Below are 11,835 nucleotides of genomic sequence, written 5' to 3'. Positions count from 1 at the left end.
GCTAATTTCTGAATGCATTGGTTGTTCCAACTCTGCATTGAAGGATCATAATACGTGTCGTTGTCAAAGTTTACCATATCATCAAACAAATATACACATTGTCTTCATCTCGAATAAGTAGTGGACTACCGGTTGTCAGTGCTCCATTAAAGACTCATCTTTGTGGCATTGCATCCAAACCTTTAAGGAAAATTCGAATAAGAACATGGTTAGAAAAATCACTATTCTTGAATATTGTTGTTAAATTATTGAATCTTTCTCATGCTGCATAGAATGACTTTCTGTTTTGATGGGCAAAACTTGTGAATACTTTTCGATGGAATATCTGAAAATATTTTATAACAATAATTCTCTGTAGCCTTGATTCTTTTCTCAATCTTCTAGTCGTCTTCTCGATTTCTGTAATATATTCAAGTTTATCTATACAGAAGAACGAGGCATAAAAAGAAAAAAAATAACACAATTCAAAAGAAACTAACCTTGCACGATTCCCCGGCAACAGCTCCAAATTTGATGTGCTATCATTGATGTAAAGCTCTGTAATTAATTATCCGGTAATTTGGCATAATTAGAATAATTATTGAGTTGTAAATTAAAATAATTATTTATGTCAAATAAATTCTAGAAGTGTGTTAAAAATATGTATTTTAGAATATCGGAGAATTTAACGATATAAAATACATATAGAGTTTAAATAACACACGAGAGCAAAATAAATGCAAAACCGGGATTATTGGGCATGTGTTACTATTTTTTTTAGTAACTAAATACACATATACATACACACAATTTGTCTTTTGGAGAGAGAAAGGAAATAATCAGAAACCCAATCCCCAATCCCGTAACTTTCCTTCCCATTTCTCCATTTTCGTCACTTTCTACACCTTCATTTTGGAGAAGCCATAACTTTTCCGTCCGGCGTCGAAATCACGGAACGGTTTGAGGGGTTGTCTTCCTTACTTCAGTAGCTTCGTTTTGAACCATGAATCGCCACTTTTGATGCTCGTTTCAGCCCCAATCGAACCCTGTTTCGGGACTGCTCCTTTTCAATTTTCTTGTTCGATTTTAGGTGAGCTATTGCTTGGTTTTTCTTGGTTTTTTTGGAGTATATTGAGCAAGGATTTGAAGCTTAAATCTTACCTTGCTGTTCCTGCATTTTCCAGCTAGTTTTCAGTTCGGTTTTTGGTCGTGAATAGTGTTTTCCGGCGTCTTTTCAGGCGAGTAGCAACATTGGACCGCTAGCGACTAGTTTATACTTCGATCTTGGTAATTTTGGATCCAATTCCAGATTTTTCGGTGCATAAGTAGGCTGCCCCGAAGTGTAATTTTACTCGCTTCGATTTAATTTCGCTTTGTCGATTTTAATGCATTATATTGACGTATATATTGGGTTTATATTGTAGGTTCGATCGTTGGAGAGCTTTGAGGTATAAATCGAGGATTTTTTGAATTAGTATCGAGTTAATCGTTTGATTATTTTGGAGAATTACGGTTATTTAGTTGAAATTTCAGAATTGTTGAAATGGATTTGGGAATTAAGTTTTGATAATTAAAAATAAATAAGTTGGATTAATTTAGTGTTATTGGCGAATTGTGAATTATTCGACCTATTTTTATCATTTTTAGGTCGAGGAGATTAAAGTTGAGCTTGTTGTGATTTTAGAGTCGGTTTAGGTATGTTACAGTTCGGTAGCATACGACGGTAAAACATAAATTATGTTTAATTGTTATTATGTGTTGCACTGATCGTGTTTATGATTGTTGACTGTTGTAATATGTTAAATATCTTCGTTGTGATATATGTTTATTATTATGACATATTATTGGCATTTAGCATCGGGCATACAGTTATGACATTCATGTTGAGCCCTATCGTTCTTGTTAGCCCTTGTTGATATCCGTTGTTATCTGGCACTGTTGGTTATCTCGGGATCATTGTGTGGCTGATAGGCCTATACACATGAGACCGTAGATGTGATTGAACAATCCCGTGGTTAGTGCAGCCTTTTGAGGTGAGCGCTGGGATTGTGTCATCTAGTTCGTTCTGTTGTGCCATCCTATTATATCGTATCAGCTGTATGGAGGCCGAGTCAGGGGTGTTATTCAGCACAGCTTGGCATACCTCGCATACTTGGCAGGGCGGTTTAGTTGCATGACGATGTAGCTCCCCTGTGTTGTTGCTCGAGCATTATTCCAGTTGTTATCGTACCGTTTGTTGGCTCCTGTTATCCCGATTATTCGTTGAGCCTTTCATGCATTGCATATTACATTTCATTATATGATTATGCATGATTTATGTTATTGTTGTTATTGTTGAACTGTTTCATACCAGAATCCTAACCTCAGTTTTTTACTGGGGGGGCTGCTGTGGTTGCTTTTTGGGCACCATGGTAGATCTCCCGAGTCGTTTTGCAGCATCAGGCCAAGGTTCCGGCAGTGGAGCTCGAGATTGAGGTTGGATTGTTTGGTTCTGTTCAGTGGAGTCTCCCAGTCAGTCTATATGTATGTCTTGAGTTGTTTCAGTCTTGTATTGTATCTTATTTGCCGGGGAGATGCCCCGTGTATCTGTAGTGATATTTGGTTGTTCTTGTTATGCTCTGAGGCGACTCTGTGATTTTAATGATATGGTGAGTATGTGGTAAGTTTTAAATTCTGTTTAGTCCTGGCCAGTGCGGCTATAGGTTGTTGACTTTGGTTTTGTTTTATTGACTCTAGTTGGAGTATATTTTGATATAAAATGCTGCTTGAGTTTTCGGGATGTCCTACTTATGGGGAGGTCATGCCGAATTTTTTCTAGGCCCTGAGGTCCGTTTTAAAGAATTTTAAACCTTTTTCCGCTGCAGTTTTAAATCAAACCATTATTGTTTGATAATTAATTGTCGTTAGAGTAAATGGGCCTCACAGTTGAGCCATCAAACTTAATTTTCTGCTCTCTAAATAAAATGAATGTAATGGTGAGTATTGTCGAATCTATAGAGAACGAGAAATTTATTTTTTCGATAAAATACAATAAAAAAAAGGAGGTTTATTTTATGGAACTAAATAAAATACTACAACTAATTTAACAAACAAGAAGAAATAAATAATCAAGATGAATAACTACTGAAATGTAAAAATTTAATATTATCAAGCTTTGATTTGAGAGGTTTCCACTATTCACTTGTATTACTGGTCGTCGAATAACATATTATTTATTCACGTAATTCCAATAAATTAACCTTAGAATTATAGGGATAACCGCTAAATCCTCGTGTTTTCCTAATTTAACTGACCAAAACCATAAATATCAAATGTATTTTTGTAGTTTTAGAGAAGAAAGTTCATAAACTTCAAATCCACTCATGCATGTTCATATAATATTTCATGTTAATTAGGATAAATTTCAAGTTCATCCAATATTATATACATTTGAAATTCATTCTATTTTGTATATCTAATGCGAAAATAAGTAAGATATGAATTTAATATTTTATTTATCGTTATATTGTTAACAATAAAACTATAATCAAAATCCATGAATTACAAATTCATTCATACAGATGCAACCGGTTAATTTGGGTTCTTGTAATTAATTAAGTAACTATTGGAAAGATAAATTTATATAACCACTCGTTAAATTATTGTTGGGGAGATCAATTTTTTTATTAATCGCCCAAACGTTCGAACAAAATTGTATCGCACTTTTAGTCTTTATATTTTTTCTTAGAATCGTGATTAAAAATAATAATCATAAATAAAATGTCATTTTTTCAAACCGTTCGCTTAAACTGCTTGCCATAGTATTTGACATAGAGTTATAATAATCTTTAAATAATACATTCAATTAAATAAATTGTCATTTACTCTATCTCAACTCTCGTTCAAAATTATTCATCCTAAAAAAATATAAATTTTATTCTTAAATGTTTTTTCCAAAATCTCAAAAGGGTTAAATAATGAGTAAAGATGAACACCTAGAGTCAAAGAAAACAATAATATATTAAATCTGACAAATGTCATTTTGTCGTGAATGTCTTGTTATGCCCAAACATACTGAATTATTTACTTGATTTTGAATCTTGGTTAACGTCTTATCTATTTTATTTTTGTATCATCGGACTATATTTTATATTTACAAGCTATTTTATTGTTATTATTTTTTAATCAATTTGAATTTATGTTCTAATATTTTGCATCACACTTCATCATTTACAAAAAACTGCAAACCGACCAAAATCGTCTGAAACCATTCAAAACTATAGTTATAATTACACATGTAATACCATAATTATTTTTTTAAAATATTAACCGACTGCATGAGGTGATTCAGGTTGAATTTTTTTTTAAAAAAAAACTCGCAAAGCAGCACTTTGATCACCCGTCAGTATGTATCTATGCATGGGCGGAGCCAGTTAAGGCCCAGTGCCGGCACTTGCCTACACTGGGACAAAAAAAACTATGTATATATTATAATTTTTAGGGAAAAAATTAAGTATATATATTATAAGTTTTAAATCGAAAATTTTAAATTTTGATCTTCTAATATTGTGTAATTCCCCAAACTTAGCTTAAAAAACAACAAAAAAATTTCTTTAATAATTTACAGACCCAAATTTTAATTTTTTTACTTGATAGTACTATTCTGATTGACAATATGTAATATTCTATACAATTTTTTTCTACATAAGCCCCATATTTCATATGATTTGATTAATGATCATTCCAATTCATATTACCTAATGCCTCATTTTTTTTATATTCCGAACAAAATCCAGAATTTTATGAAATTTAATATCATTTTTTCATTCAATATTATTCGATCATTCAACTGTTGTATTTTTTGCAATCGAGAACGAATTCATGCATATTTTTCGTCTGTAAAATTTATATTTTCTATCAGATTTTGTTTTGATAGTTGGTTTTGTACGCAATGTTTTTTGTCATTTTTCTGACGTTTTACATCAACTAACAGATGCTTCTGGCTTTGTGTAGCTTGTGTTCTAACCTTAGAACACATTATTTATGATTTTTGTTTAACCGGTCTTTTTTTTTTGCTTTATTAATTGTAGTATATTATTGCCTACACTGAATAATGATCCTAACTCCGCCCCTGTATCTATGCATGCACTGTGCTTGCATAGTTGAAATAATTATTTAAAGAGTCTTTTGTATTCACCTCACATGTATTTTATGCATTTGATATTTATCTTCTTTATCAAATGTAAAAATTATATAACATATCAAAAGAGAAAAGTGTCAGATATATAAAATATAGGAGAGATAACTACAAATAATCCATTATTTAAATTTGATACTTGTTATTTCCAAACAAATGATTTTTCCCATAATTTTTAATTCAAATGATTTTTGATAAACGGATAAGAAATGTTGATTATAGATAGGTTACAAATATATTAAAATATGTTTTATATTATTGTTTATTAAATATAAATGGAGGGGTATTTTTTATATATTTTTTAAAATTTAACCATAATACCAAATTTAATTATTTATTTTAAGTCACTCTATTTTAATAATATTGTATAAAGTATTGATAATACATTAAGGCTATGTTTGATAGCCACGATAAGGGAATGATTATTAAATAATAATTCTCTTATCTCGCGTTTGATTCGTTTTTTATTAATCTACAGGCCCTTGATTATGATTGAAAGCCCACACTATTCATGTTATTTGTGTGATTAAATATCCCTCCTCAAAGGGTGTGATAATTAATATTTTTTGAATAATGATCATGAAAAGATTGTATATTGACCATAATACCTTTGAATTGTTTTCTTCAATATAATATGAAAATTAAAATTAATGAAAATTTAATAATTAATATAATATTTAAATTTTTATTATATTTTTTTATAAATTAATTTCATATATTTTTATTATTTTCAAAAATTTTAAAGAAAATAAATTGTAATGCAAATCTATCTTGAATTAAATTTTTATAAATTTGTAATCTTGTTAATTAATTTTTTTATGAAAATAAATATTTTTTCAATTATAATTTATTTTTTAATGATTTAAATTAATTTTAATAAATGTAAATTATAATTATAAATATTTAATTATCTATAAAATTATTTTAAGAATATTTATAATTATTTTAAGAAAAAACAATAATATTGTAATTATTACTAAAATTTTATTTATCATTAACATTCAAAATATTATTGCTATTTTAATTATTAAAGTAAATGCATATTTACAAATTTATTTCTAATAAATATATTTAAATTAATTTTAATAAATGTAAATTATACTTATAATTATTTAATTATCTATCCAATTATTTTTAAAATATATATTTAATTAGTATTTGGGACATTTTGGTCATTACAATAAAATTTACAAAATTAATCCATCATTTTAAAATCATACCAAACACCATGTTTTTTATCCCACCATACTATTAATCCATATATCTCATTTTTTAATCACTCTAATTATTAATCATTTACTTATCCTATCACACGTACCAAACGAAGCCTAAAATGTTATCACGAGGAGACATGGCAAGTCATGGAGTGAAATCCATTTTAATCTGTTGATATTCGAAATATGTTAAAAATTTCTCAAAAAACAGGCATAAATCTCTATTTAATTTGTAATATATCGCGAAAAACTACATGTTCTTCAATGATAACTCTGAAAACTTAATTTTTGTTTTCCATATATTTATGAATCGTTGATTCTGCTATAAAATATATGAGTAGGTCTCTAGTGAGACGATCTCACTAATCTTTATCTGTGGGGACCCGGACGCTAATTAAAGTTTTTAATCGTTCTTAGAATTAATCAATCAATTATAATAAACAGGGTCTAAATTTTTTTTTAAATTACAAAGCGGAAACGTTATGTAAATCAATCTGAATTACATATTTAATATAAACATACAAGTCCTGTATTGTGTACAATAATTCAACTAGGTTCAACTACATATCAGTGTTGACTCCTAATTTACTTCTGAGCCCGGATCTCCACGCTATCTAGTCCAGCTTCGTTCTCTTTTTGACCCTGATCCTGTCCCATCTGTTGTCATGCACACATACAAACAAGACAACAGCCGGATAACTCCGGTGAGAATTACATTCCCAGTATAAACCATGTATACATGCAATCATATGAATAATATAAAAGCATATAACAGGCATTCATAACATGTATCAACATCAGAACATGAATCAAATATTCGTAGGATGTATCATAATTCGAAACATGAATCATTATCAACAATAAATTATATTCTAAACATATACCATTATCAGGAACATAATTCAATATCAAGCAATGAATCACTCTTCGTGATTCTCAGACTCAGACTCGACTCAGTCCTAATCTAGGGATCCCGATCGGAATAAGAAAATACACCCACCTACACTCCCGATCGGGGTGGTGGTATGTTCTTTGTAAGGCCCGAGAATTTTATCCTATTAATCTGAAATGATTTGGGAATAATTGATATGATTATAGACGGAAAGGATCGGATCGGGAAAGACGAGATAATGCATGAAAATGTGCGAGGAACAGTAGTCCTCGAACATATGCGCGGCACAGATGCGCGCATATGCGCGACGTGGGCAGAGGACCTCGCGCATATACGCGAAGTGAGTCGCGCATATGCGCGAGCCTGTACAAGCGAAGTCCAGAGGACCTCGCGCATATGCGCGGAGATGAGTCGCGCATATGCGCGAGCTGCCGAGAAGCTTATCCACTAGACCCGTAGGTCTCGCGCATATGCGCCGATATTAGTCGCGCATATGCGCGAGACGTGCAATATGCACATTGAGCCACTCGTCCTTTTGCATGTGCGTGGATTTATATATATATACACGAATACTACATTCTTCAGAAGAAAAGAAACGAGAAGGAAATCAAGAAAATGTTTCTGAAAAAGGGTTGAAAATCCTTACGCCTTTTGTGAGAAATCCGCCCGTCCGATTTTGAATCCGACTTCGGTATTGAGTTCCTATCGACGTAGGCTACAACTGGACGTAAGTTTTGCTACGTTTTGATATGATTTGAAATTATGGTATTGTCAAAATCTGATATGATTCATATATGATGTTCTTGTCATGTTAGACATCGTATAATTGAAACCGGACTGGAGAACAAATACCGTATGAAATTTTTATGATTTTCGGAGTAGTTTTGGAGTCGATTTGATATCAGAATTGAATTGTTATCGATTATGAGGTGTTGGAATTGATATCTGACTGATATGGTAGTGCTGGATATATTGAAATTATGACATTATATTGTTGAAACGGAATTTGATTGAATTCTGATTAGATCCAGTATTGATTGAGTGGTGTATTGATGTCGTACCCTCAATATTGTTATTGTCAGATTGAGTATTGACAGGCTTTGAGTTCGAGACTTCGACAGAGTCAGAGTATCAGAAAGAAAGGTATAAATTAATGTTGAGTTGGGATTGCACAACTCGAGTGAGGGTTGACTCGAGTCTCCCTAAATTACATAATTAGTTTATTACATTGATATTTGTAATTGATGAGATTGATGTTTATAGTCTATTGATTTATAGCCACTGCATGTATTGACTACTGATTCGTTTAGTCATTGGCTGATTCGCCTAGTCACCGGCTGATTCGTCTGGTTATTGGCTGATTCGTCTAGTTATCGACTGATTCATCTAAACTTTGGCTGATTCGCTTAATTACTGACTGTTTCGTCTAATTATTGGCTGATTCGCTTAATTCTTGACTGATTCGTCAATTCTGCGGCTGTTTCGCCCAGACACTGGATATATGAATTATATCGATGCCGTTTAGGGTTGATTCATTCCTATCGACTGAGATTCGATATAATTATCAATATCCAGACATTGGGATCCCTAGGTTAGAGTTGAGTCGAGTCTGAGACGACGCGTTGTTAGAGTCGAGTCTGTGATGACTAGTTGATTTACAGTTTTATATCATTCATGTTTGTTGATTGGCTGCATGTGAATGATATTTGTTATATGCTTTTGTATATGTTTTTATATGATTGCATGCTTACATTGTTTATACTGGGATTTATTCTCACCGGAGTTATCCGGCTGTTGTCTTGTTTTGTATGTGTGCATGACAACAGGTGGGACAGGTTCAGGGTTGAAAAGATGAAGAGAGATCGTGATTAGAGTGGAGGCTCCGGACTTGGATTAGAGATAGTGTTAGACACGTGATATTAGCTGTTAAACCTTAGTTGAATAAATGTATGTAGTACAGGACTTGTACTTTTATACTGAGATGTATATATGTTTTATTTCACTACGTTCCGCATTTAAAAAAAAAAATTTTAGACTCTGTTTTATAATTGATTAATTAGTCCCAATAATGATTAAAAACATGATTAGCGTCCGGGTCCCCACATTCTTATTCACGGACTTTGGCTCTTTCCATATCGAACACCAGTAATAGAAGAAACTCCAATTCTATCCACTCCGATATAGCCAAACGTCCGATGTCTTGATCTAATCGTCACAGACTTTGGCATTTTCACCAATATCCTATCCTGTGACAATGTGCAATGTGCCGGTGACGATTCCATCACTATCCGGCACTACTGTCACAAGATTACTCATTCACAATTAGGCGTATCCGCTTAATGACTCAATACATAAATCAATAAATCGAAGGTATCAACCTCATACAATTTCAAATATCAATGCAATAAAGTAAAGTATGTGATTTTGAGAAACTCAAGTCAATCGGACTCGAGTTGTGCAATCCCACATCAACATAAATTTATACCTTTGTCTTCGCGGTCTGACGAAGTCGAAGTCTCGAAGTCAAATCTGTCCATATCAATCTGAAATATAATATCGCATAGGCACAATCTCAATATGCAACTCAATTCAAAATCTATTCTGATCAATACTCAAATCAAACATAATCTGATCAATATTGAATCAAGATACAATATAATCCATATCGAAGATATCACGATATAATTGAAATCACTACTGAATCTGATCAATATCAATTTACTGATGTTTCCACGGTATAACAATACAGTCTCGATATCCCCGTCAATCTCAACATCAAAGATATAATACCAGAATTCATCATCAGTATCAGTACAACTCATAATTTGAATAACAATATAACTCTGATATCGAATCTCAATCAAATTAACTCCGAAAATCACAACAATTACATACACAGTCTGTTCTTCAATCTGACTTCAATTATACGACGTCTATGATATCAGAAACACCATATATGATTCATATTCAATTCTGACAATATCATAATTTCAAATCATATTTAAACGTAACAAAACTTACGTCCAGTTGTAGCTGTCGTCGCTAGGAACTCGGTGCTGTACTCGAATTCAAATTCTGATAAACGAATTGTACCAAATCACAAGTTTACCGTACGAAGAAGCTTGAGGAATTTCTTCAGAGGATTTCTCGATTTCTTCTTGTTAAAAAACGTCGGGGAAGACAAAGTGTATATATATATACACCTACACGTTGCATGTTGAGGACAAGTGGCGCATCTCTTCACAACACACGTCTTGCGCATATGCGCGACATCATTCGGCGCATATGCGCGAGACACTATTTCTCAGCGCGTAACATCACGGCAGCTCGCGCATATGCGCGCCCCATCTTCGCGCATATGCGCGAGACCTACTGTCTCGTGCATATGCGCGAGGTCTTCTGCCATCCACGCGCATATGCGCGGTTCCTCGTCGCGCATATGCGCGAGGTGTTCTTTCCTCGCACATATTCCGTGTTTTCTTCCGTCTTTTCGGTCTAATCCTTTTCGTCTATAATCATATCAATTATCGCCAAATCATTTCAGATTATGGTAATCCAAATTCTCGGGCCTTACATTTCTTCCTCCGTAAGATACAATTTCATCCCCGAAATCACATGCAATTAAATCCGATAGCAAGTCCGACAAGGAAAGAAATGTATAACAGAATTAATCATAATTCCTTTCCATGTAGTAATTCTGAACATCGCTACCTCATATCAGACTCAGTCTTCCAGGTAGCCTATTTGATGCCCTGATGTTTGTACTATACTTACAACAGCGGAATAGTTTTATCCTGAATCATCTTTCTTCTGCTGATTCTGATTTCAATCTGGAATAATGCTTCAAGAAGTATAATCTCATAATACCACTCGAATAACTGATGATAGAATCAATCTTACAATACTGGCTATACAACATCCATATATACCAATTAACAACTTATAACAAATCAATACTATCATCTCCTATCAATCTGGTAATTTTAATCAGGGTTATATTCAATCTTCAACCTTAAATATCAACAGTCATCATCCGACGTTGACATATTCAGTCTATTTATTCTGAGCTATCTTTATTCTCTTCTGAATCAATTTCAATTTCTTTTTCATATCTCTGATTCCATCCGATCCAATCTCAGATATCTCGCAGATATTATTCCTATACGAAGGAAATCTGCTGTCCTCACTGTACACTGCCTCGACTGATGCTATTTCAATGCTCATCTGATAGCTATTGTCTTACAATCATTCACAAAGTGACAATAAATCATGTCAACCAGTGCTAACATCCAGCACTACAGTTCCTGGATATTCTCTAGTATCAGGATAGTTCGCTCCGACTATCTGTTGATCTATAAACGATAGGTGAAAGATCTTGTTGTATATTCTGCCAAAAGTACAAAATTCAAACGAACATCACAGTCCGATATAATCAACTGTGGCATTCAGTACAATCTATCCTCTTTTCTGACATAAATCTTCATCGACTGGTCATATCCGTAAGTTTTTATGTACAAATAATATAAGCAAATTCATGCAATCTATTAATAACGATCACATCACATCCCAATCTT

General features: G+C 32.7%; 1 long non-coding RNA gene across 4 annotated transcripts; it reads left to right on the top strand.

The window, feature by feature from the left end:
* The first annotated feature begins 533 nt into the window (after window positions 1–533).
* LOC142530119 (uncharacterized) lies at window positions 534–2,739 on the top strand. Of its 4 annotated transcripts, XR_012816034.1 has the most exons (4): window positions 541–1,069; window positions 1,164–1,266; window positions 1,404–1,427; window positions 1,627–2,415. It is a non-coding gene; the product is annotated as an uncharacterized LOC142530119 (long non-coding RNA). The 4 variants fall into 4 exon arrangements; XR_012816032.1 differs by having other exon boundaries at window positions 534–1,069; window positions 1,164–1,674; window positions 2,395–2,739; XR_012816033.1 differs by having other exon boundaries at window positions 535–1,069; window positions 1,164–1,427.
* The last annotated feature ends 9,096 nt before the right edge of the window (window positions 2,740–11,835 follow it).

Source organism: Primulina tabacum, chromosome 16, assembly GCF_025594145.1.
Source record: "Primulina tabacum isolate GXHZ01 chromosome 16, ASM2559414v2, whole genome shotgun sequence".
Classification (NCBI taxonomy): domain Eukaryota; kingdom Viridiplantae; phylum Streptophyta; class Magnoliopsida; order Lamiales; family Gesneriaceae; genus Primulina; species Primulina tabacum.
Note: the sequence above shows the minus strand (reverse complement) of the source record. Positions and strands in the feature narration are given on the sequence as shown.